Below are 22,190 nucleotides of genomic sequence, written 5' to 3'. Positions count from 1 at the left end.
GTCAGAAGGAGGAGGGGCAGCAAGCAGCTTGGAATGGATGGATATCTTAGACGAGACAAATTAGATCCAAATTTCCATTAGGAAAACAGATTAAATCTGTCACCATGATAAACTGTCTTGTTTCTCACAAGTTGTCCTGAACTACTTAAGCTTGACTGGATGGCCAATTATCAGAGATATTTTAGGAAAAATATAACAAACTAAGTATAAACTGGATCTCCCAATGGCTCAAGACCTCTTGTGACCCTAAAATCTAGCAATTCTGACTTGTTCTGGGATACTTTCTTTAAGTAAACTTGCAGAATCTCTTTATTTACTTCCCATCTTCATTTCTTCCCCGAAGTGTTTCCTGCATTTTTTTTTAGAAAATCCACATATTGGTAGAGTACCTGAGAATATTTCTTAACAATAACTACATCAAGAGAAAGTGATAGAAATCTACTGTGGAAGTGAAGATGGTTCTTTAATAGCTCACAAGGAGTTTAGGAAGCTGTAGTAGTAGTTTAGGGTCACAGCTGGCCAGAGCTGGAAGAATGTGACTCTAAGGGAATTGCTTGCCTCTTGCTTCAAAGTCCAGATTCTGAAATTAGAACTAGCTTCGAGCGAAGCTGTTATGTTTCCTAAAATATTCAATCAAATCTCCCTCTAAACCGATCACACAGGACTGCTGAGAAGGTTAAATAATTTCTATTTGCTAGAAATATAATTCTTGGTCAACTTAAAGTGTAAGGACATTTTTTAGGATTTCAAAAAAGAGAAAGAATGACATTTTCCCAGCCCACTGCAGAAGGACAATATTCTAAAATGGCTTCAGAACTGTTGTCTGTCTCTTTGTCTCTACTGTCCTTCAAGCTGAGGTTTCAGCTTTCCTCATCGTCCTCCAAATACCAGATTGCCAGACTCAACCCCCATCTTCTTCCTGAACCATCTTCTCCTCTCTGGCCTTCCTTCCCTCTTTCTCTCTGACATGGCAACTCCGTAAACTTCCCTGCCTTCTCCCAGATCTTACTCAGACCTTTATCCTGACCAGCAATGTTTCCAGGGCTCACTGAACTCTGCCTTCAGCCAGACTTGGAGATGCTTCAAAGGCGCTCTATGATTTGGGAAAGGAATAAGGAACTGTTTGTGTTTAAACACAATATATCCTGAATGAACCACACTGTTTTCCACATTATCTGTTGACAGGAACTGATGGCTTGGTGTGCCACCAGCTTGGTGAAGACCTCTACTATATACCACACCAAAAAAAGAGGGAGACAGCTGTGAAGGTTTCTGTTTCCCGGGAGATGAACAGTTTCATGGAAGGCTAGGAATTACCACAGCAACCAGACTACAAAAACAGTGCCCGGGCTTCAGCCCCATGACTCTGCTAAAGCAATTTGTACTCCGTGAAAAGGCTGAGGCACCATCGCTGAAAGATGATCAAAGTAAACACGGCCCCTCAAGCACCATTTTGTTGTGCCGATTTCAAGGTTTCAAGGTTCTGTTACGAAAGATGCATACAGAGTGCCAAGGATTTGCCAGGCAGCGAACTGTCTGCCCCCAAGTGAAGGTCTAGAGAGACATCCATAGCTCTTTTTCCAAAACAAGCATTTCAAATTTGCTCTAATAGCAGACCAGGGTGGAAATGTACACCGTGAGATTAACGTACCCTGACCATCCACAACAACTCTTGATCCCAACCCTGGATTAAAAGGAAAATAATAATAATAGTATGTTTTTGTTTTTGTTTTCTGATTGGACTACATCTCAGACTGACCTAACATGGGCTAATGCCTACTGCAGTAAGAAAAAACAATTATCCAAACCTTAATAGATAATAAATGGAAAAATGATGTGTGTCTTAGCATCTCTGATCTGCTACATACAACCTATACTATAGTTTAAATATGTTATTGCAAAAATGAAGTATGATCAAAAACAGCAACTACAAACTATACCAACTTAGAAACAGAAAATGTCTTCATGACTTTAAAAAGCCCTTAATTTTTTTAGTAGGATTAATTTAATTATAAACTATGTCAATTAACTAGTACTTATATAGAAATTTTAAAAAAAGATCTCAAACATTTTCAACATTTAGACAGTCTCAAAAACTAGAAAAGAAAAATATCTAAGTCCCATCAGAAAGAATCCAGAGGAAAAAATCCTTAATTATAGTGGCAGTAACAATGTACTCATAAAGAACACTTATCTGCATGTCAGTAGCTCATGCCTCAGAAGACTGATATCTGAGGATTGGGGTTCAAAGCCAGCCCAGGCAAGAAAGTCTGTGAGACTCTTATATCCAATTTACCACCAATAAACTGGAACTGGGGGTGTGGCTCATGTGGTAGAGTGTCAGCCTTGAGCAAAAAAGCTAAGGGACAGTGTCCAGACCCTGAGCTCAAGCCCCAGCACTGGCACCAAAATAATTAAAATAACTACCACCACAACCACCAAAAATTACCCCCACTTAAGGGGAGAAAAAAAAAATCTGTCATCCAAAGTACCTTGAACAAGAAACACTCCGAAATCCAACAAAACTGTGTCATACAACACACACACACACACACACACACACACACACACACACACACACACACACACACACACACAGCTCCTGTCTCTAGGCACCAGCCCCTGTCCAAGGCTAGCTCCTGTCTCTAGGCACCAGCCCCTGTCCAAGGCTACTTCTGAATCTCTGTCAGGGAGGGGACCGCATGCACTGTTTCTGTGGCATTTCGGCAGGACGTGCAGGGGAGGGGCAGGGGGTTGCTAGCCATGGGATTTATTGCTCTTTGGCCTGGCTATGCCAGCCATTTGCCATGTACAAGGCAGTAATTAGCAACGTCTTATACCTAAAGGGCTTCACAGGTGGGAACCAATGGCTCAGCTTGAAACCTTGCTGGGTCTCTGCTGGTTTCCTCATTTTATTCCCAGGATGCCAAGCATGATGTCACTAAGCTAGCAAAGGAGGATTATAATTCTGTAGCTACTGAATGATTGATATGACTAAGACAGGCTATTAAACCAAGTTTCCCTCAATTGTGAAGATACCTAGTAATTTGTTTTGAAAAAGTATACAATCTGTGTGTGTATTTTAATGAGTTCTACATGTTGAGGATAAAATCTAGTTTTAAGATTAGCTAAATAATCATACAAGTTGTGTACAAGTGCTGTAGGAAATGTGAAGGGAGAATATATTAACTTAAATTTGGGAAACAGCACTAAATAATAACAGGGTTCAAGAGCAGATCAGATGTAAAATTTGTTCTCCTGGGGGCAAAAAGACATCTAGATGTAAGCAGGGTGTGGTGGTGCATGACTGTAATCCCAGCACTTAGGAGAGGTTGAAGTTAGGAGATGGAGAGTTTGAGGTTAACTGGGCTACACAGAAGACCCTCCCCCCCCCCCAAAAAAAAGGAAGAAGAAGAAGAGAAAACATACAGATGTACAGACTTTACCACATCCAAAGACCTTGAAAGCCAAGCAGACCTAATCGCTGAAGGCAACTGAACAATACAGGGTCAAACAGGACACAATTCACTATTAAGAGATACAATCTAAGGCATCCCTCCTGATAAACAACGAGGACATTAACTCCTGGCACAGAGTCACATAATCAGGGCAATTTCTTAACTCATACTAGGTCATCTGACTGATTTGCCCAAAGCCAATAGATGTCGTTAATAGAGATAAGAGAGGTTTTAAAAACACGTTTTATTTAGGACCTTATTCCAAGTCCTCTGTGGTGTTCCTATAGATTGGTACTGAATCACCAGGGAATAACTCCACAAAGTGAGCAAAATGAAACTGCAATCCCCAACCCCTAATCTCCTAGACTTGGAGATTCGGAGTTCCTGGCTTTGCTCCAGAATTACAGGCTCTTAGGAAATACTTGGTGAGTTGTGGGTGTTATCTACTCAAAAACAATCAATGAATCAACCCTGTGGGCTGCAGGCCTTGAACAATTCCACAAGGACTCATTCGTGGGGCCTGGTAATTCTGGCCCTAGTTATAATGTTCTATGCAAAAATTGCTAAAGCCGAGGGGGGAAACAGAAAGACCGATGGAAGGGGTAACATTGATCAAGATGCATTGTACTCATAACCTGACTTGCGGAATTGAAAACTTCTTCCTATGACTACTTACTAATCATACTTTTTTAAATCCCTAATGTCTTGCTTGTTAAAATTCTCCATGATGCAAGAATGACTGGCTAAGGCCTTTATGGTACCTTACGTCTGTACCCTGAAAACAAGGTTGCCCAACATTACTCCACGGTGTCTTCCTGAGATGGCTTCCCTCCTAAAGCCAAGACTTCACAACAAGTGTGGGATTCACATTTCCAGTGCATGCTTGAAAGAACTTGGGGCCATAATCTCATTACACCTCATATTCCAAAGCAGATCCTAAGAGACCTGGTAGTAAACAATTGTAGAATAAAAATAAGACTGTCTGATATCTTGAAAATAATCACTTATTTTTGCCCTTAGTGAGAAAAAGCGCTCTCTCTTTGCCTGAGAAACAGATGGACATTAGCTTCCATTATAAACCACAAATACTGTGCTCTCTCTCTCTAGTTTCAGATTCTTGGCATCACAGGAAAGAGGGAAGGAAGGAAGGAAGGAAGGAAGGAAGGAAGGAAGGAAGGAAGGAAGGAAGGAAGGGAGGAAGGGAGGGAGGGAGGGAGGGAGGGAGGGAGGGAGGGAGGGAGGGAGGGAGGGAGGGAGGGAGGGAGGGAGGGAGGAAGGGAGAAAGGGAGGGAGGGAGGGAGGGAGGGAATTTTGCCAAAGCATCTTACTTCCAGTTTCTCTATCACCATCAATGAAATCAAATGCATGACCACTGCTAGCTTTAAAGTTTTTTTTTGAGCAACAGATGAAGTAAGTAATAGAAGTAATAGTCTTCAAGACTGACAAGAAAGAATGGGCTGAGGTAACTGAATTGTAAATGTCATAAATGGCAAATCACACTAAATAATTTGTATAAACACAAGGAACAATTCACAAAAGTTTAATTGAATCTGCCAAAGTGAATAGACGAGAACAAAACAGATCTTTCTCCTTTCAACAAGTGATATATCCTGAAATGAATTTAGCTCATTTTTCAGATCAGTGTGAACTTGTTGCAGCTTCTTTCTTTCCCTTCCTTCCTTCCGTTCTCCCTCCCTCTTTCTTTTCAGTTCTTTTCTTTCTCTGGGGCAATATGTGCTCTCCTGCCCTTTATGTTTGGCAGAAGAAACACAAATCATGCAAGACTCTGAGTTAATCCTAAGGCTGAGACAACATTTTTCCTTCTCTTTTTAAACAGGTAGTGTTGACAAGATAAGAGTCTTGACAAGTTCACCTATTCAGTTTTGTTAATTTTTTTAGATACAGTTTTTGATGAGATAAATGATTTCTAATGAATTTAGGGTAATTGACCATTTTTTTTCTATTTTCTATTGAGATAGGCAGCTTCCAAGGTATCAAAACAGGATGTGAAAAGCTAGAGAATATGCAAAGGACATGGTGACACTGTCAGCTTCTAAAACCCCCAGGTCAGTGGCATGGATCCTGAAGGACAAAGGCAGTTCTTGAGTAAAGCAAGTATCCCTAGCCTGACCACAATCTCAGCCATCGCAAGCCACTGGGATGGTGACCGGAAGTGCTTGGGCCACCAGCCAAAGTGAAAACCAGCGCTGTAAGGCAATGGAGTTCCCTGTATTCCTCCTGTTTTACTTCTTCCTGCCACCTGCACCCCCAAGTACTTGACTAGCTGCTCCAGAAGCAAAGAATAGAGCAAAGAGTAAATTAAGACCCAGCAAACAGACTCAGGTACCAAAAGAACACTGAGATGTTGTGTGCGTATTATAAGATCGCCTATGTTTAGTGGCAGAAAAGATTTCAGTGACTGACATTCCACTTTAGGGGTTAAGGAGACAGAAGCTCAAACGGTTCCACAACTGGTTATGGCACCAGGGGCTTCAACTCAAATTCCTATTCTAGTCATCAGGCTACATGGATCTAGCTAGCAAGTACTCACGCCATTCCTTATATAACCTGCTCTCTGCTGATGGAAAATAACTACCCCCCTCCCAAGTCTTTGTATTTAAAGAACCAGACCTTAGTGGACAAGAGTGCTTAAGCAATGCTAAGAAACAACCAAGAAACACCCCAAGCTGACCCCTGGCCAGGGGTCACACCGGGCCTCATCTCTGATATAGTCTCACAAGGCTCAGGCCTCCCTTTCCCTGACTACTACTTCTGCCTAGCTTTCTGCACTGTTTGATCATTTACATGGCTCAGGTTTCTGGTATTTATAAAAGCCTGTCCTAATCACCCTGACCATCACTTGCTTCTTGAATACCCAGAGACACCCCTCAACCCCCCACCCCCACATCTTCAAAACCACCAGGAAGGGATGGACTTATCACTATGTCATTAATTCCAGAACAGTACCTGTCACATAAACACATACTTTGTCCAGGATTCAATGAACTCAGACAAAGGAAGAAGGATAAGCCAACCAACATAAGGGAGTAATCCAGGTGCTAAGGAGCTTGTCATTTATATTTTTATAAAAATGGAAGGGGAAACAAACCAGAAAACCTACTGGCCTCTCTTTAAAGCCTATCTCCAGATGAAAGGTCATTGCCAAAAATAACCAGCTTTCAGTCTCCCTCCAAATATGCAAGAATTCAAGATCAACTCATAATATATTTCAAAGTTCACCTGATTCTGCCAGCAGAAGCCTTACAATGCTGAATTTTTGGGCATGTGAATGATAGATTGTTTTATTGAAACATTTTCCAAGATTCCTTCCAAATTCAACTCCATGATCTTTTTTCCCCCTACAGGGCAAAACATGAACCTGTTTCCAAGCTATTTGGTAATACTTTGGCACAGATAATCCAGTAAAGAGAGTTGTTTGTACAGAATAGAGCTTTCGTTAATAACAGGGCACCCCAACCTGTCCCACGTTCTAATCTCTTCACCTACAGAAGTCAACTCAGCTAGTCACATTTAATTCTTACCAGATGGCTGTTCTATTGCTGTGCAAAGATGTACCTCCAATATGATGAAGTCAACAAATAATGCCCAGAGCAACACTGAAGCCACATTTAAGAAAAACTGGGCCACGCTGAACTAAACAGAGCAGGCACAGGGGAGAACTCGCTGTCTGTTGCAAATTCTCAAGTTCATGGGAATCAGGGCTGCTAGGGCCTGACAGTGTGCCACACAAGTAGCAGGTGCCTAGCAAATAATGACTTAATGATGGGGGAGGGCAGAGGGAGGAAGATATCTGCACTTTGGGAAAGCCCATCTTGTCCTCAAGCCCCTCCCACTGCATATATTACCTCTCTCTACCCAACGAGGCACACAATGAAAGCCAACTGGGCTCTGCCAGTTACCTCCTAGCTGCTCATGTTGAAGAGAACATTAAACTTCTCTCAGCCTCAATTTCCGCTGCCAAACTAGACAGGCCCTGGTCTTGATCTCCAGGTTTCCTCCTGCCCCTGCCCCCAACAGCACATTTGCTCTAAAGAGACCCAACATTTCTGAAGTGAAACTCAGCCATTTCTCTGCCCTGGTGTATTCCCTGCCCGGCAGAAAACCACGATCACAGATGTGCTAGAATAACCAAACTCTTTTCCAGGCAGCCGGAGTGCCCTGATGGATGGTGCAGGCGAGCTAGAGGCTTCTCCCAATCAATACCTGGACAAACATTTGCCCTCAGAGGCCTAAAGATCCCCACTTCTTTAGACATCAAAATGACCCTCCCAGCATTCAAGATGGCATCAATTCTGCCGACCTGCAAGAGCACAGCTGAACACCTACTCTTCCACACAAGCATCCCCAAAACTATCTGTCACAGCTGCCAAGGTACTGGCTGTGCTCAACCCACCTCGCACTCCTCAAACTGACTCTTGTGCTATTTACCGGTCTCCTCCTCTAGTCTTGGAAAATTCTGGCCTCCAACAGCTAGCCAAACCACATCCCTGTTTCAAACTTCGCCAAATTCTCACCTCCAAAACAGCAGTGCGCCAGGCTAGCACACCTGGCTCCAATTACTTCAGCAAGGAGCCTAGCTCCAGCCTCCCCCCTCCCCGCCCCTTCCAACAGGCTTGGTTTCTTAGCACTTGTTTATCTCAGCCCAGCTGCAGTTGATTAAGTCCATGTGGTCAAGTTCAAGTGCCTTTGCGCTGTGTGTGTGTGTGTGTGTGTGTGTGTGTGTGTGTGTGTGTGTGTGTGTGTGTGTGTGTGTGTGTGTATGTGTGTGTGTGTGTGTGTGTGTGTGTGTGTGTGTGTGTGTGTGTGTGTGTGGCGATGCTATGTTACTAGATCTCTGTCCTTCCCCACCACAGGTGGCGTTCTTTGTCTCTGGATGCAATGGATCTTGAGCTCAGGCTGCTTCCTTCCGGCCTCCCATAATTCTTTGCGCTGGCACACATTCCATGAACCTGTGTCTCTCATGGTTCAACTGCCTGTTTCTAATTTACATGGGGCAAGCCCTTCAACCAACAAACTGACAAGATTAATTCCTCTAATCTTCTGTATTTCAATAAATAAAGGAGAGGGAGAAGAGTCACATGTGCATTCTATCCTGATAGAACAGCAGAGCTTTTTGGAAGAAAATCACATTATTTAAATATGCAAGGAAAAGCTAAGCAATGAGAGTTAAAAATGTGCTCCTCAGACTGTGGCTCAAGGGGTAGAGCACTAACCTTGAGCTCAGGGATGGCACCCAGGCCATGAGTTCAAGCCCCAAGACTAACACCAAAAATAAAATAAAATAAATTTTAAGTGTGCTCTCAAGTAATGAGATTTACACACTTAATTCATATTTTAATAGGTCATCAGATATTTTTAATATACATTTTAGCTCCTGAACCACTGTATGCTGAGGGCTTAAGGATACTTTATAGTTTAATAATTCTAGAGATTTTCTAAAGGTATTTTTCACTAAGTGCAAATTTTACTGCTTTTCACATTAGAAGTCTGGACTACGTGCATTAAATATATCCCTAAAGCTGGGTACCAGTGGCTCACACCTGTAATCTTAGCTACTCTGGAGACAGAGATTCAAGGATCATGGTTCAAAGCCGGATGGAGCAGGAAAGTACATAAGACTCTTATCACCAATTAACCACCAAAAAGCCAGGCATGGAGGTGTGGCTCAAGTATTAGAGCACTAGCCTTGAGCACAAAAACTCAAAGACAGTACCTAGGTCCTGAGTTCAAGCCCCAGAACCAACACCATGTGTGTGTGAGTGTGTGTATAAATATATATATTCACATATGCATATACTATATATGTATATGTATTGATATATTAAGGACATATACATACATGTGTGTATGTGTATACATACATATACTTAATTCCCAAAGTAGCTTAAGAAAACATAGCACAGAAAGAAATATTAGCGTTCAATTTCCCCAACTTCTTTATAGTGATAAAAGCAAGCAAGCAGAAGGAAGGAAGGAAGGAAGGAAGGAAGGAAGGAAGGAAGGAAGGAAGGAAGGAAGGAAGGAAGGAAGGAAGGAAGGGAGGGAGGGAGGGAGGGAGGGAGGGAGGGAGGGAAAGACATATGACTCATACAGTTGTTAATTTTAAACAAAGAAAGATCATGCTAGGTGGAAGATCAAGTCCTGTATTAAAACTCACAAACCAGTGCTGTTTTGGATGCCTTAAAACCCTAGTATTAGAAGAATTACTTTATGCCTGAAGCATATATCTCTCAACATCAACAATAAGATTTTCTAGAAAACACAACTAATGAGAAATGCCCAAATATAAAAAAACTGTAAGCCAGGCATAGTAATACACAACTATAATCCCAGTACTTCAGGCTAAGGAAAAAGGACTAAAAGTTCAAGGCTAGTCTAGGGCTACACAGGGAGACTCTCTTTCAAAAAAAAAAAAAAAAAAAACAAATTTATAGGCTTAACCTATTTGCAAAGCTAAGCCATTGCACCAACCTATACAGAGCACTGTTGTAGTCACCAAGAATACAATCAATGAAAATATAGAAATTTTACCCTAATGGATATTTTAGGTTAAGAGACAGCAATGATATGTCTCAAAACAAATGAATGCACTCATTGTGCATACGTGAAAACAGCACCGGGAAACTTGAAGAGATGGGTAGATAGAGTAAACGTGAGGGGAAGAACCATGAAAGGGATGACACTGATCAAGATGCATTGTGCGGGGCTGGGAAGGTGGCTCAGTGGTAGAGCTCTTGCCTTGCATGCCTGAGGCCCTGGGTTCGATTCCTCAGCACCACATAAGCAGAAAAAGCCTGAAGTGACACTGTGGCTCAAGTGGTGGAGCGCTAGCCTTGAGCTGAGGAGCTGAGGGACAGCGCCCAGGCCCAGAGTTTAGGCCCCATGACCGGACTCCCCACCCCAAAAAAAAAAGATGCATTGTGCCCATACATGGGCATGTCCAAAGGAAACCCAGTTTTTATAACGATTTGAAGATAATAAAATAATGAATGGACATCAGGTAACAATATGTTGTTAAAAGTACAACCAAGTTGAGGAGGCCATGGGTAGAGAATGACAACTATTTAATTTCTGCCATTGCTGGGGTTTGAACTCAGAACCTGTGCACCGTCCCTTAGCTTTTTCACTCAAGGCTGGCACTCTACAACTTGAGCTACAACTCCACCTCTGGTTTTTTGGTAGTTAACTGGAGATAAGAGTCTCATGGACTTTCCTGGCTGAGCTATCTTCAACCGTGAATCTCAGAGCTCAGCCTCCTAAACAGCTATGGTTACATGTGTGAACCACTGATGCCTGGCCTTAGTGATAGCTATTTTAAGTGGTGTGATGGATGAAGGCCTTTCTCAAGAGGTAACACAGCAGGGGTGGGTGGAGGAAGGGAAGGTGGGAATTGGACCCAATACCTAAGGACAGTGAGTAATGAGGAGATACAGGGAGAGTGACAATCATTAGGAACCAGGAAGGGAATGAAGACTTCACTCTCCATGTACTGGGGAATCACTGCCACGAATTTCAGCTGGTGAATTTTGCAAACTGGACTAAAGAATCCTGCTATCTGCCATCTTCTAGAGGATAGACCTTATCCGCTAATAATATAGTAGCAGGCTTTTATGGAAAAAATGACTATATTCAAGCCACTGTTCAAACCCCCTCTCATCTTACAGCTATGTAACTGTTTAGCAACCTGATGAAACCTATGGCATTATTATCCCATGAGGAAAATGGGACATGGAGAAGTTAATTAGGTTGCCAACAATACTCCAGTATGGACACTTGAGATCCTGCCCCCTTGAAAGACTGGGTTCAAAGTGCAACTACATTTTCAAATAAAAACATGATGCTGGCTCAGACCAAAGATGGAGGTCAAAGGTGGGCAGGTTCAGCACATGTTCTCATGGTATAATATATAGGAGAGGATACGACATTTGAGGCACAGGTACTGCCAGAGTTTTGGGGCTTTGGCTACAGGGTGGTAGTGTCCTTCACAGAGGTGAGAAACACAGGTGGAAGAGAACCACGGACAGCAGGACCACAGCAACCCAGGATCAGCTCCTGAACTAAGACAGAAGGCATTAGTTCCCTGTGGATGCTATAAAAAATTATCCAAAATTTGGGGGCATAAAACAACAGAGATCTATTTTTCTTACAGTTCTGAAGATCAAGAACCATGGGTCCAAAATCTGATGTACACAGTTTCACTCCTACAGGATCCAATCAGAAAGCAATCCCTCCCCCCACCCCCCCAAAATAAGCAAACACCATACTGCCCTTCACTGCTTGCTATCCTTGCCTTAGAGTCCTGAGTAGACAGAAGCCACCTGTGTCTCTTGGCTCTGAGTGTTTATTTGAAAGAACTCCCCTCCATTCTTCCCACCCCTTGGTCATTTGTGTTCCTTCCCATATGTTACAGATATGTTTTCAGTTATTTGCATTTCTTTGTCTACCAAACCCTTTTCCACAATTATCAACAAGGAAAGGCAGCAAAGCATTCGTTTCACCTGATCACCATCCCTTCTTCCTGCAGTGGTCTCGCTCATAAGCAACAAATTATCTAAAAAGGTGAAGGAAAAATCCAGAACCGACAAATTTGGTAAGCTCACACAAACAGAACTGACTGTTCCCTCTGGAGAAGTGTGCAGTACTGGTCATGCCCGCCCCCCCCCCCCCGTCCCCACCCCCAGCTGCCTTTCAGAGGCCTCTCATCTGCAGGATTCAATGCTAAAACCCTCAGCCCGCATCCCTGCTGCAAGTGTGCAAAGTGGGTTCATTACTGAGAGCCAAGATAAAGGATAAATCTTTATGAGTACCGTAAGTATGAGTCATAAAAAATAGGAAACACATGTGGGGCATACACACAGGAACAGTACCAAGCCAGGAAAAGGGTTTAGAAAACCAAGGTGAGAACACAGAGACAAAAGGCCTAAAAGAAAAGAAAAAGAAAAATCACCCTGGTATGTTGCTCTAAAGCGAACGCAAAATAATAATAATAACAGGCAAGTCAATGGTCCATGATCACCCAGGTCCCCAATAAACATCAACCTTCCCCCTGTTTGGATTACACTGGGATTTTTTGCTTTTTTTCTTTTTTTAACTGCAAATAGAGAACTGAATCAAGAAAAAGTAACTTAGGAGTAGGCACTGAAAGATTTTATGATTTGGGAAATCTGAACAGCTTCCAACTAAAACACTGGGAATTAGATCTTTAATGGCATTTTAAAAAAATGAACAAGATTTTTCCCCCCAGAATCATACATGTTCACAGCAGTACTAGGTCGGCTTCCTCCAGATTCTCCGTCTTAACTGGGGATGATAAAGGAGTGGGAATGGGGAAAAGTGAACTCTTTAAAAGAATTTCAGAGAAGCAGGAAACACACACACACACCACACCACCACCACCACCACAACAACATGTACACCAACAGTGGACATAAAGCAATAAAAAGCCAGGCTCAGGAGAAAAAGCTCCTGGCATGAATAAGGCAGAGCCCTGGGCCAACTGTACCCCCAGCCATGTTCATGATATAGGAAACAATAAGGAACCCCTAAAATACCTATGTGGAAAGATGTCAGAGGCAAAACGCATCGTCATTGGACACTAAGTCCTGCAGCTGCCTTCAATTCTCGGAAGACTCCTCAATGTGAGGATGGGAAAGCAAGGGAGACATGGATGCACGCAAGTCCTGATGTGCTTCAGGGACCTTGGTCATCAGCCTTCTGCCTCCAGAAGCTCCTGGACCCTGACCAGAGCACTTCCGCCATGTCTGTCTACTTGAGGTAGAGAGGTACTCCAGTCTAGAACTTTACTAAGTATTCAATGTATCCAAGACTGCAAAAAGAATTCTCTGTGTATATACCAAAAAGAATTCTCTGTGTGATTACTCACATCAATGGTAGAAAGTCCATGCTGGTGGCACACAATGAAATACTTTTGACTCCAGGCAAGTGTTAGCCTATGTCAGTGATTCTGGAACCAACTCTTGGCTATGGCATTGGCTCAGAGGTAGACTGAATAACATCTAATGTAGTCTCTGTCTTCAAAAGAGGCCAAATCTATCTGCAACACACCCCATCTCCTCCTCCTCCAAAGATGTAAACCCTCTGGACTCAGGTGAAGGACTCTAGTTCTGGTGATTTTTTTTTTTAACAAAGCAATAATTATAAAAGATTATTGTAGGGTGTCTTAGATCCTACAGTATTTACGGTATCTTGGAACTCAGATTGTATCACTGCATTGCAAAGAATTAATCAGAAGGTGAACACATTTAGAGCAAAATTCTGCAGATTTCTAGAAAATGGGGTAAACTTGTAAGAACAATTTCTTTTTTTTTTAAGTCACATTCCTCTGAGTTTAAAAGGATTATAGAGTATCTGGGTCTTGATATTTCAGCCTTTCAGACAGGGCCAAGATGCTGCTCAGAGAAAAGACTTCTTCAATTAGCCATGGTCTAGTTCAAGTGCCCCAGTGGGCTGGAAAACAATGCCCAGGTCATACAGGTACAGCAGAGGCCAGAGCAACAGCCTTTCCAAGCACATGATCAGGTTCCTGTGTCTTTAAGGCCAGACCCTCATAAATGGGTTGCTTCTACTGGACACCATGCTCTAAATAAACAAGACTCTTCTGGCCGACACACAACTTCCTGTAGGGTTCTGGTGGGTAAAGCTTCACAAGGCTGCCAAATCCAGTGACCAGCAACTTCTGAGCTGACTTACAAAACAAGCTACAAAGACTGAAGTCCAGAGTAAACAAAAGAAAGAGCCACATTAAACAAGGAACAAATTACTATACAGGCAGGGATATTTTTAAGTACTCACTGAGCAAGAAAACAAAATAAGAAAATCAAGTTATTAGGTATTTAATAATACACAGTAGAGTAAAATGCTCTCTTTCAATTGGACGAATCGCAGTTAATTAATTCCAGTGATATTTAAGAACTGGCTTCGAGTCAGTTGCTACATCACTGGGACCGATCATACTCAAAGGCCCAACTTCAAACCTGGCTCAGATCACATGAGCCTCCCAGGGGAGCAGCTCAGAGTCAAAAACCATTTATAGCTTTTTACCCAGCTGAGGAAAAGAACTAACTAGTTTACTAGCAGATGACTAAAACCCCTAAGAGTAAAGAAGAATGTAACAAAGAAAATAGGCTGGAGAAAAACTGAAATGGAGATCTGGAGACTTTAGAGTAAATGGTAAGATGAATCAAAGATTGAATTAGGAAAAAAAATGTACCAAAGCAATATAAAATGGAGTGGCTTGGGGGAGGGAGGGGAGCAAATACCAAGTCCTATGATATAATGCAAGTCAAACAAGGAGAGGAGTTTTAGAAACTCATAGTAAAAGTTAAAAAACCTCCCACCACATACAGAGGCCCAACTTGCCTAGAGCCAAAGAAGCTTAAGATTCAGTTCTTGCCCTTGAGAAGTGCATTCACCAGCTAAGTGTGCAGAATGAACAGGCATGAGTCAGAAGTAGAGAACATAAATAAAATATAATTCCGCATTCTGAGGAAGCACAGCGTATAGTTGAGAAAAATGGAAAATCAAGAGCAACATTTGGAAAGATTGGAGATAGAGAAGGAATCATATAAAGATTTTTCCAGAGGCAGGTGTGATGGTGAATTCCTGTGATGCTAGCATCTCAGAGGAAGAGGAAGGAGGGCTGTACCATACCAGGCTAGCCTGAGCTAAAGGATACTACTGTCTCAAAAGAAAAAAAGAAAGTTCACCGAAGAGGTAGAAGTTAAGACCTATGCGTGGGCTTCTAAATATGGCAAGACCTAGAAGAGTTAAGAAGGCAAAATAAGGTCTGGGTGTTTTCTCTTATATGCAGAAGCTAGAGTGAGCTTGCAAATTCATAACGAAATACATTAGGTGGTATGCAAGTATATACAAATGTATTAAATAAAATACAGTAGAGCCAAGGAAGATCTCAAATAGAGTAATTCCTTAGAAAGCCAAAATCAAGTTTCAGCAAAATAAAACACCAAGAAGAGAATACTCAAAAGGGGTGGGGTAGGGGTCAAGGGGAAAGAAGTAGAAGAATGAAGAGGAGAAGGAGAAGGGAGGGAATGCACACAAGAATCCAATGTAGATCCTACAAGACTAAGAAGAGGGAGGGAAGAGGTGGGGAGGGGAGGGAGGAGTGAGAATGTTGAAAGGGCTGACATTGACCAAGACATTTTATATTCATAACCTGCATAGTTAAATGGTAATTCCTATGTAGAACTACTTAAATATAATAATTTTTTAAAAATAAAAAATAAATGCACAGAAATGCAAAAAAAGAAAAGAAAAAGAAATAATAAAGGTATAGAATAAGTATTCAGCTGGTACGTCACGGGTAAGGCTCTGATCAATATCTATTTGGAGTCTTGCTATACAGCCTAAGCTGGACCTGAACACTCCTGAGCTCAAGAAATCCTTCTGCCCCAGCTGCTGGAGTAGCAGGGACTACAAGCATGCACCACCATGCCCTCAAGTGGCACCCTGAAATCTGTATTCTTCAGCACCTCCAAAAGGTTCAGATAATACTCTCTCTCTCTCTCTCTCTCTCTCTCTCTCTCTCTCCCTTCTCCCTCTCTCTCTCTCAATACTAATCCACCTCTGTGGCTTCCCCAGGTTCCACTACCACACCCTAGCCTCCCCCAACCCTCCAATCACAGCCTCAACCTGCTGCCCAAGGCTTGGCTAGCCCTTTCTGCAGTGGGCCAAACAGTAAATATTTAAGGTTTTGTGGGTCATGTGGATCTCTGTCACAGCAGTCAACTCTGCCATTGTAAGAAAGCAGCCACAGACAACACATGAACAAATGGGCGTGGCTGTATCCTAATAAAACTTTACTGACAAAAGCAGGTATGATGAGCAGATAAACAAAACATGGAACTGCCATACGATGCAATGGTCATACAATGCAATGCTACTCAGCAATAAAAAGGAACAAAATGACTGGTGTGTGCTGAAACCTAAATGAACCTCAAACTCACCATGCCAAGTGAAAGAAGGCAGAGCATGAAACAGCACACGCCGCACATGCTTCCATGTCCAGAACATTGCACAGGGATGTCTAGAATAGACAGCTCTAGAAAGATTAGTGGTTGGCTTGGGCTGAGTAAGAAAGTCTAGAACAAACCTAGAAAGCAAATGGATAGGGCACTGCCTTTGTAGCACACAGAAAATGAAAATGATGGAGTAAAAATAAGTACCAGGTTTCTTTGGGACTGACTTTTTAAAAATATTGTCTAATCTGATTACAGTTTTCTGCTTATATAGAAAGATCATGATGAAACCTCTTTGTATAATCAATATAGAACAAAAAAAAACAGATTATGGTGCTTAATGTATAGCTAAAACTATTGACTCATTCAATTTAGATAGGTGAAATTTAAAGCATCTACATGATATATCAATAGAGCTATTTAAAGAAAAAAAGCAGCAGGCAGGATTTGATGTGAAGGTCATAGTTTGCCACCCCCATTCTAGAAACCGGCCATGTTGTGTACATGAAGACCTTTCTTCCACAAATGGCTTCTGCTCTTCTCTGTATGCTGCCATTCTTCTTCCCAGTAATGAGCGTCTGATTGCTAAGCCCCTCCACTAAATACTCTCTGTCTTCTGAGAATCCAATCTCCACGTAGACTTACCACTCCCTTCACTGTCCAATAAGGCAAAATTCTGCTCAGCTATTAGTTCTATTATTTGCCATGTTGTGTTAAAGGTATTTTCCATTAATCTCGATATGAATGCAGAAGATCAAAAGATGGGCGAGAATCTGTCAGTGCGAACCTAGCACACAGTAGGTTCTCTGTGAATAAGTCACGGGGCCATGTGAGTGATGAGTTATAGGATTAATACTTATGAAAGATTGGTTTCATGAAGTGGTTCCCAAGCTAGATGAAAAGAATGAGAGTCTGAAGCTACAAGTATTAAGAAGATTTGGGGGGAACTGGAGAAGAAAAGAGAAATTAAAGAAAATTGCAGAGAAAATGATGATAAAGATTCCTGACTGGCCAAATACAGGATTAGATGGGGATGGGAAGAACTAAGATGGTTCCCAGCATTCCAACGCAGATGGCAGTGGTGACATTGGTGGGACAAAAAAGCTGGCCTGAAAAACCAGCCCTAGGATAAGGAGACCTGACTTGAGAAGGTGCTTAAATTCCACTGCAAAAGAAACAGGAAAAAAAAGAGGTGGAAAGGGAGTCAGACAGCAATGTTACTGTAGCGGTGATGTCATGCACCCTCCTGAAGTCAAGAGGAAAATGCCAACAAAGGGGGTGCTGAGGAGAAGAAAGAGTGGGCAAGGATGTGACAGAGACAGCTCTTTGGTAGAACCAAGGGGCAGAGAACAAGTTGCCACTTCCCTCTTTGGCCTAGCCTCCTCCCAAGGGGGCGGGGAAAAGATTCCCCTAACTTGGAGGGCCCTCCCTCAGTCCCAACATCCCATGAGTTGATCAAAAGAAGTAGTAAGCTCAGAAAAGCAGATGTCAGGCAGCAGAGAGGGAGGAAGGGCCTCCAGATGTGCACTTATTCAGGAAACCAGATAGGATAGGAAAGGAAAAGAATAAGACAAGCATCCAGAGGCAGGGCAGGGGAGCCAAGTTCACACCTGGACTCTGAAACACGTGAAAAAGAAAAGTAGAAATAATTAACATGTGTCTGATTTGCAAAGAAACAGAAAACATAGTTGGTGGAAGAAGATGGAAAGACAAGAAATATTTTCTGCAGAACTTAAATATGCAGATCAGAGATACTAGCACTAAATTTTCCTTTTATTCTCAAATAAAATGTCAAGATGACAGATAAGCAATGCAAACAAGAAACACAAGTTGGATAATTGGAAACTGTGCAAACACAAACTGGGCATCTGCCCAATTAATACATCTGGGGCTCACATTTCTAGACCTGCTCCTTACTTGAGTCTGTAGCTTTCTTTTATACTTGCCCAAAAAGCTCTAAGAAGATAGATAGATAGATATAATTTTCTAACAAGATGTCAGAACATTTAAAAAGTCAAGGTGTAGTCAGGCACAGGTGGCTCAAATCTGTAATGCTAGCTACTCAGGAGGCAGAGATCTGAGGATCAGGGTTCAAAGCCAGCCTGGGCAGTAAAGTCCATATGACTTCTTTCTCCAATTAATCACCAAAAAGCAAGAAGTAGGAAAAGGAGGAGGAAGAGGAGGAGGAGGAGGAAGAGGAGGAAAGAAAGAAAGAAAGAAAGAAAAGCTCAGGGACAGCACCCAGGCCTTGAGTTCAAGGATGCGCAGTTATCATGACAACAACAGTACAGGTCAAAGCTGCTACTGGAACCTCCAAGAAGACAACACAATACACTTGTCAGAAATGCTGCTGTGAATAAACAAATTTAAAGGGAGATGGAACAATCTCTCTCCATCCTGAGAAAGAAGAGGCAATAAATAGTAAGATTTTTTTTTTTCTGTGTCAGCTTCCAGCCAGCAAAGAAAACAACGCAATATTACTTCATGCTAAAATGGCAGTGTCGGGATGTGAAGGGTAAACAAAGGAGGAGGCTGCAATGCTTGGTAAGAAATGTACGCATTATCCTGCCCATGTAATTGTAACCCCTCTGTACAGTATGTTCACAAATAAAATAAAATTAAATTTTAAAAAAAAATGGCAGTGTCCAATGTCGTGGCTCAAATCCACCCTGTGGGACCTGGTTGGCAATTTTATACCTGGACAGGCTAGTGACAAATGACAGGGTTTTAGCCATATGGACAGCCAGGGTCCCAGTAGGAACTTTGTATCTTTTAACTTAGCATGTGTCCTGGTTGGCTTTACTAAGCCCTAGTGCCTGTCTGGCTTCTGCCTGCAGAATTCCAACACTGAGTTTTGGACAGCCCTTATTTGAGAGTTAGCTGCAGGTTCAGATTATGCATCTTGCCCCAACATGCTAGAATAGCACTCTTGAACAGCATGACCAGCTGCCAGCTCAGGTAACATTTTGACCCCTGTTGCAATACCCTTCCCTTCCCTGTCTTGGCCCTGGCTCCTCTATCCAGTCCTGACCAGCTCCTTTAAGCTTCCAAGCAGGGGAGCAACTGTTTTAAGCAGCACTGTCTTCAAGCAATTCTTTTTAAATGATCTCAATATCGCCCTCACTTAGGTTCTCTAATTCCATGCTACAGGCAGACTTCGTGGTCTATGAAGGTAATGAAATCATTTCTACAGCAATCCTCAAATGAGTGGGGGAGGAAGTGAAGGGGAGAGGGAACGAAGCGAGCTGGAGAACACACAGAAAGCAAGAGAATTTGAGAAATTTAATGTATCTGTGGTAAAACTGTGACAGTCAATTCAGAGATGATCTTACCTGTTGTACTGAGTTATTTCCAGAATAGGCTCCTTTTAAGCAAGCAGCAGGCTGTGTTTATAGGTGGAAGATGCCTGTTTGGAACTTAATTTCATCCATCAACAGTGTGTTTGGGAGGAGTTTGCTACAACATTTGCTTGTATGACATAGAAGATATCCAAACAAAACACAGCAGGATTTCTCTGCATGTATAGCACTAGCTTTGGGAAGTCATTCATGAATAATAGCAAAGGGGGGGGGGGGGCGGGGGGGGGGCGGGGGGGAATGTGCCAGATAGAGAAGGAGAGTAGCTAGTTCGTATTTATTTGATGTGTGGGTTCCCATTTATGTACTTGCCAAACAGCCAGCCTTGAAGATTTCTATCAATTCTTGCCTGTAGCAAGATCCAACATGAAAGAAAGAAAGAAAGAAAGAAAGAAAGAAAGAAAGAAAGAAAGAAAGAAAGAAAGAAAGAAAGAAAGAAAGAAAGAAAGAAAGAAAGAAAGAAAGAAAGAAAGAAAGAAAGAAAGAGAGAAAGAGAGAGAGAAAGAGAGAGAGGGAGGGAGGGAGGGAGGGAGGGAAGAGGGAGGGAGGAAGGAAGGAAGGGGAGGGAGGGAGGGAGGAAGGAAGGGAAGGGAAGGAAGAGGGAAGGAGGGAGGGAGGGAGGGAGAGAGGGAGGGAAGAGGGAGGGAGGAAAGGAAGGGAAGGAAAGGAAGAGGGAAGGAGGGAGGGAGGGAGGGAGGGCATATGGGAAGGGAGGGAGGGAAGGTAGGCCGGTTATAAGCAGTGCACAGGTGGGCTTTGCTGTGAGAGCTGCTGAGAGCACAAGGGGGTAGAACAACACCCCCCCCCACACACACACAGAGAGACAAAAAGCCCCCCTGGTAGTAGCATTTAGCCCGGGATTCATTGTCACAGAGGAGAGTGCGAAGGCAGCCAATCTCAGCCCTGCATTCTCTAATTACTGACATTTGGTATGCCAATCCTAAACCCCAAGAAGGTGAGGAGGCCGTGCCACTCGCAGACCAACCTTAAGCCTGGCCCCCAAAGCCCTAAGGGAATAAAGCAAACAGACTCCCAGGACTGGAAAAAGTTAGGCATAAAACCCAAGCCCTCTCTGCAGGACTTCTGGTCTGATGATGGAGCCCACCAGGCCTGGGGAAGTACACTTTGTAGCAGGCAGCAAAGAAAATAAAACGAAGTAAAAGTAAAAGGCCAAGTCCGAATGTGGAGGAAGCCCGAACTACACCATCCGAGGCTGCCTCTCTGACTCACCACTGGTTATGTAAACCCTGAAGGCTAATGTCCCCTTCTGTTAAAGCAGTGACCATCAATCCCCGTGGCCAGGCTGCTGAGGACTGGCAGAGCTCAAGCGAGAGCCTGGCAAGGGCCAGCCTATAGCAGGCACACAGGCTCCAGCACAAAAGCTGCTGTTATACTGTTTGGGGGGGAGAAGGGAGCTATTCGAACAGGGTAATTAGCATTTTAAATATGTTTAATTCTGTCTCTTTTTCCTAGTTTTTTTTTTTTCCTAGTGGTTTTTCCTAGCCTCAGAAAGGGGCAAGTTCATGCACAGCCCTCAAAGAAAGAATAAAGTAAAAGTGATCTGGAGCTGAATGTGTGTGATTAACCACATTTCCCACTGCCTGCGCTTGCCAAGAAGCTTGAAGCCAAATTTCAAACTTTCCTAACCACCACATTAACCCCCCACGGCCAACTGCCCTCTTCCGTTCTCCCTTGTACTTCCGCCGCACACGACTGTGTTCAAAGGCCATCTCAAATCCTCTTTGAAAGAAGCCCAGAAGCACATTTATGGAATGATGGAGGGTGATGGGCTTGCTGGTGGGTGGAGCCTCCTGGTCCTACACACTCAGGAAGACTCCACCTCCCTTCCAATGTCCAATCAAGTACCTAAACGTCAATGCTCCAGTTCTCTGGGCTTGTGTCTTGGCTAACTAGGGGTTTTCCCCCTCCCATAGCAGCTTTTCATGATAAACACACACACACACACACACACACACACACACACACACACACACACCCCACTAGCACTACCACATAAAAGTAGATATCAAGTAAAATGAGATAGGAAACCAAATTGCTGCCATTCTAGCCACTAATGAAAGCATGTTACTGTAAACAGGCCTCTCTCAGACAGCAGGAAACACCCAAGGCACCAGGAAGAGAACCTGAGCCTTGACATCATTCAAAGGCCACTAGGAGCTGGGCTTTTTTGTTGTTGTTGTTTTCTACAATGAAAAAGATAATAACGGTTCTTGCTTATTCTACAAGAAAAGCTGATCTCTTCTCTGGGAGCTGTTTACCCTCTTCTGCCCTCCCTGTACATAGAGTGTCTTTTTCAATTGTCTCTCCACTTTCAAGGCTGTTGTTTCTGAAGCCTAGGA

General features: G+C 42.9%; 1 protein-coding gene across 1 annotated transcript in view; it reads right to left on the bottom strand.

The window, feature by feature from the left end:
• Nucleotides 1-22,190, bottom strand: part of Tgfbr3 (transforming growth factor beta receptor 3) — a 170,606-nt gene that overhangs the window by 79,668 nt on the left and 68,748 nt on the right. The gene's annotated exons all lie outside the window — the stretch shown is intronic.

Source organism: Dipodomys spectabilis, unplaced genomic scaffold, assembly GCF_019054845.1.
Source record: "Dipodomys spectabilis isolate Male_0828 unplaced genomic scaffold, ASM1905484v1 ptg000002l, whole genome shotgun sequence".
NCBI lineage: Eukaryota > Metazoa > Chordata > Mammalia > Rodentia > Heteromyidae > Dipodomys > Dipodomys spectabilis.
The sequence above is the reverse complement of the archived record's forward strand: the minus strand, read 5'-3'. Positions and strand labels throughout refer to the sequence as shown.